This window comes from Talpa europaea, assembly GCF_964194135.1.
Source record: "Talpa europaea genome assembly, chromosome: 7".
In the NCBI taxonomy this organism is placed as follows: domain Eukaryota; kingdom Metazoa; phylum Chordata; class Mammalia; order Eulipotyphla; family Talpidae; genus Talpa; species Talpa europaea.
The window spans coordinates 20,038,856-20,044,920 of record NC_140074.1 but is presented as its reverse complement, the minus strand read 5'-3'; positions in this window follow the sequence as shown (position 1 = coordinate 20,044,920).

Here is a 6,065-nt window from a genome sequence, read left to right as displayed (position 1 = left end):
GAGCAGGTAATATGCCAGACAAATCTAGATCATCTTGTAATGTCAGAAAGTAAAGATGTGCTAATAACAACAACAACAAAACCTACATGGATCTATGTCAAAAGGATATACTGAAAGCTTACTGGCCAAATCTGGAACAATTTGAGCAACAAAATAAAGTAGCATTGGGTTATTACCCATGGTATAAAATAAATACCCATACATTCAGATCAATTCAAATTCAGGAATAACTAAATAAACAAATAAAATAGAAAAGAGACAATTGCTCTTGCAAAATTCCAAATAATTCATGTGTGAGAAAGTGCACAGAAACTATAGTCACTTATCAGAAACAAACAGATGAAGATTTCAGATATTGAGAACTGATGTACACGTGTTACACTGTTCTAGGGTTTTGCCAAGTTCATACTTGTATTCATACTTGTATTCATTTATATTGTATGTCCATCACTATAATATTACACAGAATCATTTTACTGTGTTTCATTTATTTTATTTTTCTCTATTTCTCCTCTCATTCCCATTGAAGGACAACTACAGATCTTTTTACTATATAAGCGCCTTTGCTAAAATCTCCTATAACTGGAATCATTTCTTAATTAGCCTTTCACATTGCCTTTTTTCACTAAGCCATATACACTTAAAGTTGTTCCATGTCTTCTTACAACTTGATAGCCCACTTCTTTTATCACTGAATGATATTTCATTGTATGTGCCAGTTTACTTATTTATTTTCTAATTTCATTTGTGAAGGAACATCTTGGTTGCTTCCAATATATGACAGCTACCAACACAATTTCTATAAACATTGTGTGCAAGTATCCATGTGGATACAAGCTTTTAATTTGTTTGGATAAATACCTAGAAGTATAGTTGCTGGGTGATATGGTGAAATTATATTTAGCATTGTAAGAAACTGCCAAAATGTTTTCCAACATGGTTGTATCATTTTGGGTTTTCTTGAACAATGAATGAGAGTTTCTGTTGCTCCACACCCTCACCAGCATGTTTTGGTGTCAGTGTTTTGGATTTAGGCCATTCTACTAAGTGTTCAGTTGCATCTTAATGTTGTGTAGCTTTCAATTCACTGATGACATATGATGCTTCACACACACTCAAAGCTGAAGAGATAATTTAAAAGCAGGTCAACTGAAGGCCATTTTTTCAATAATGCCTACCACATATTCCTTCACATTTCTATTAGTTTCCTATTTGTAACAAGTTACTTCAGCCCTTAGTAACTTAAAACAAGGCAAAATTATTGTCTTTCAGTTCTAGGGCCAGAATTGTAACATGGAAGTAATGTGAGGAAAATAGCAGAGTAGGAGGCCCAACAACAATTCACAGAAATTTTTCCTTTTTGAAAAATCTAGTAACTATTTGCAAGGCTCTTTGTAGGTAGAATGGCCAAATTTGGTGGAAATTCAGGACACTGTCTCACCAGCATCCCTATCCCAGCAGAAACATATGATCAGGAAGCAATTCCTCAGATACCTGCCCCTCCCAGGAGAGGAAAAGAGTTGGTGCATGCACCCAGGATCCCCACTGCTCTGAAGTGGCTCCTCAGAGGAATGGCTTCTGTTCAGACTATGCTGGAGCTCTAGCAAGTCCGGCACAATGAAGCCACTTAGAGGAAATTGGAGATGGTAACTTCAGCTGTTAATACAAATTTGTTGTTTAAAAGTAAGTATACAGACAAGTAAGTATATAGACAAGTCACTTTTAATTGTAGTATAAAAGTTTTGAAAATATATTTGTGCTCAGTCCAAAGTAAATCTCCCTCTATACAGGCTCCTCATCTATTTCCCTAGCCTGAAGCAACAGTCACCAACATTTTGTGTGGCTTTCCAGAAATATCCTATAGTTAGGATGTCCTCTCTCACCACTGCTCTTCAATATAATACTGGAGGTCCTAGCCAAAGCAATAAGACAAGAGAAAGACATCCAAGGAATCCAAATAGGAAAAGAAGAAATCAAACTATCACTATTTGCAGATGATATGATAATATACATAGAGAACCCTAAAAACTCCACAGAAAAACTAATCAAAATAATCAACCAGTTTAGTAAAGTAGCAGGATACAAAATCAGGTATTTATTATTTAAGGAAACTTCATAATTTAATCTCTCCTCACTTATTGAAATTGTTTCACATCTTTTATTCTTACAAAACTATGGTGAATATTATACACACGTGCAACCGCAAACCAAATTTTTAAATTTTACTGAATTTAAATTTTTCATAGATACTGTTAATTTTCCTTCATAGATGTTATGTAAACTTACTCCCCCCGCCCAGCAATGTATAGCCACACCCTTGCCAACACTACATGTACAAAAAGAGAAGAGAGAAAATCAAGAAGAGAAAAATCAATCTCATTTGTGTAAACGCAACTATAGGAAGTTTAATATAGCCTTGCTCTGCTTCTGCATATTTTTTCCTTCCACGTTGGTTGGCCCCAATTTTTTCCATTATAGGGAAAACCCCCAAAGCCTAGCCTCGCGCTATAGAGTCTGAAACCATCTTCCTTAGAGCCTTTCTTTGTCTTCTTTCTCTCTCCTTTTCAACCCTTGCTCCTTCTCTCCCTTTATTTTTAATATAATTTAGTCATTTTATATATTTTACATCATTGTTCATTGTTGTATGTTTGCTTTCTCCCTTATTTAAATCAGAGAAAGTCGATCTCGAATTGCTCAGCCCGCACTTTTGGGACGCAGGATTCCGGACCTGTGGTCACTTTGCAGGTAGGTCCCTATCTGAGCCCAAAGTGTTGGTGAACTCCCTGCGCTCCACCTGGCTCTGCGGCCTCCACTACGGCGCTTGCGCTCAGTGCGAGAAGCCCTAACTGCTGTAGAGCCAGCCCCCAAGGGCGCGCCGGGGTGGGGCGGTGAAGTTGGCACAGAGAGAAAATTTTGAGGGACATCCGGGAGTGTTAACACTAAAGACGTTTTAAGAAATGGTGCGGGATAGAGCCCCAGAGAGTGGGAAGGTCAGGCTGGGGTACTGAGCATTAGTCACGGGGCACCTAAGGAGGAAGGAACTTAGCACATCGGAGGCATTCGGTCCTTCTGCTCTCAAACAAAACAACAATAATAAAAAAAAAGAACTAACATCAGTGAAAATGGCAGAATGGGAAGTTAACAAGTGCCCATCCCTACGCAGAAACACCGAAAAGATAAGCGTCAGAGTTGTACTTGTGGAAAGTCTGAAAACAGGCAAAGGTGTACAGCAATCAAGTCCACCCTCCATTAAGAAAAAGATTACGGGGCCTCCCTGGTGGCGCAAGGGCTTAAGACGCAACCTATGAAGAAATTCGCAGCCTCTGCAGCATGAGTTCGATCTCCCGACTGGCCAGGGAGCAGCCCACATGGCGCAGCAGACCTCTCCTGCCTCGCCCCCTGCTCCCCTCAACAGTGTTTTTCAGTCAATCTGCCTGTTTGTTCCCCACTCTGCCTCAGGTGAATCCTCTCACCATCCACACCTCTGGCCTGTACCCCAGTTCTTGTATGCATAAATAAATAAATCTTAAAAAAGAAAGACAAACACTGTATAATTGGGCCATTCATAACGACGTTAAGGGAGTCAGAAGGATGGTACGAGAAAATTATGAGAAAATGGTGCCTATGTATGCCAAGAAATTAGGTTAATATCCTAGAGATGAAATGGACAAAGTCGTAGACATACACAAACTATCAAAACTGACTGTGGAAAATATTCTGGCAGTTCCTCAAAAAGTTGAACATTGAATTATTTTATTAATTATGCTCCTGGTTGAATTGGGAGGAAAAAAGTATTCAAACAAACACTTGTGTGAATATTCACAGCACCTTTCACAATCTTCAAAAGGTGGAAACGATCACCTTTGAAATGTTCTTCACCAGATGAAAGGATAAACAACGACTATTGTTAGGCTATAAAAAGGAGCTAAATCCCTAGGCGCAGGTCCCAGAACTGCAGGCAGTGGGGGATGGGGAGCAGGGAGGCTTCGTTGGGGATTCCCAAAAGACCCCAGAGGCTTGTAAAACTGGACCAGTTTCACCACCTGCCTGCAGTGACTCTTTGGGTGAGGTATCCAAAATATTGTGGGGGTTCAGGTACTGGAACCCAATAAGCAATGCAAGGCCAACCATAGGAAAATCTGTCCATCCTAGGTCTCCTTGGAGTATCCATTCATCACCCCACTCCACACATTCCAAGAATCGCCTTTTGATAGTTTGTCATCTGAGATCCGGGTGTGTCTAACAATCTCTGGTGTCAATTCAATAAATAGATGTTAAAGGCTTCCGTCGTGTGTTTGCGTGTTTATTAGTTGATATATGTCTCTTCAGCCCAACCACCCGCTCTGGCACGATAACATCATCGGTGCTTAGCAAAACGTTGATCAAATAAATGAGTGAATGGCAGAACACAATCATTTTACAATTTGAACCTTAGCTTTGTCATCTGTTGGCCATGTGGCGCAAGAAGGGCGACGTAACCCGTTTTGTTCTCCTAGCTCATAAAGGGTTCAAAGCAACTCACAAGTGCACGGCTCCCAAGAGGAAGTACTCGCTCAGATATATGCCCAGGCCCCCAACACACGCTCCTGTAAACTCCCACCCAATGAAAAGACACGACCAGTGTTGCTTTTTTTTTTTTTTAATAAAGAAACGCTTTATGGCGGACTCTCTGTAAAAACAAAGCGGGAGGCAAAGCTCATTTCTATTGGAAGCGAAGGTAGCGGGCGAGAATTTGCTGCGCTGGTGTAGGTCCTGCGTTTTGGGTTTCAGCTATTCTTTAACACTGAGCTGTCGGCAAAAAAAAAAAAAAAAGTATAAAGAAAACATATATATTAGAAGCCGAAAGTGAAAAATACGCGACTCCTCCCTTTCTATTTTTCCTTAGTCCCACCAGGTGCCCATAAACATATGCACAAGGTTCTCGGGGCGATAGCCACCCCCAAGGCCTTGTGCCTTTGTCTGGACGCTGCGGGCAGCAGCAGCCTGCGCAGCGCGTCGGTGATTCCCTGACCTTGGCGCGCGTCCGCTGCCGGTTTGGCTGTTCTGGAGCTCCGGGCTGCTGGAGAGACCGCAAGGGCGTGAGAGTCAGCATATAAAACCCGTACCGAGAGCTGGACGCACACAACGCCATGCAGCAGCGCGTACTAACGAGGGCCTCGATACTCACGACGCTCATTGCGCTTGCAGTCTTGGCATGTGGCAGTTCCTCTACCTCTAGTGGCTAATCGTTTCTTATCAGTCCCGTTCTCTGAACACGCTTCTAAGTATAGCTTCCCTTCCCAGTTACCCTTTTTTTTTTTAAGATTTATTTATTTATACAAGCACTGGGTACAGTCAGAAGGGCGGGAGGGTGAGAGAATTCACCAGAGCGAGGAACAGAACAGGCAGACTGACGAAGTAAACTGCTGAGGGGAGCAGCGGGTGGCAGGAGAGGTCTGCGCGCCATGCGGGACCCTCCTCCGGTGGCTGGGGAGCAGCCGGGGATTGAACCGGCGCCGCAAACACTGGGTACAGTCAGAAGTGCGGAAAGGCGAGAGAATTCACCAGAGCCAGAGCGGGGAGCAGAGCAGGCAGAGGGACCGAAGTACACTGCTGAGGGGAGCAGCGGGCGGCAGGAGAGGTCCGCGCGCCATGCGGGACCCTCCTCCGGTGGCGTGGCGGGGAGCAGCCGGGGATTGAACCGGCGCCGCGGAGGCTGCGGGCAGCTCCGCAACCCAGCGGGGCAGCTCCGCAACCCAGCGGGGCAGCTTCGCAACCCAGCGGGGCAGCTTCGCAACCCAGCGCTCAACCACTGCGCCACCGGGGAGGCCCATTCTTAGCCATCACATTAGTCGGCCAAACGCGCTCTCCGAACACACATTCCCAGAATGTGCGCGCTAGGAGGGCAGGGCTCTCGTTTTGTCTGGTTGGTTTTTGCGTCCCACTTAGAACGCGATTGACCACGTAGTAGGAACTTAAAAAAAAAAAAAAAAGAAGGAAGGAAGCGCAGAAAGAAGAGAGGAATAACGGAAAGTAGGGCAAGAGTGCTTGGGATCAATGTTTATTTAATTCGCAGGATGACTCAA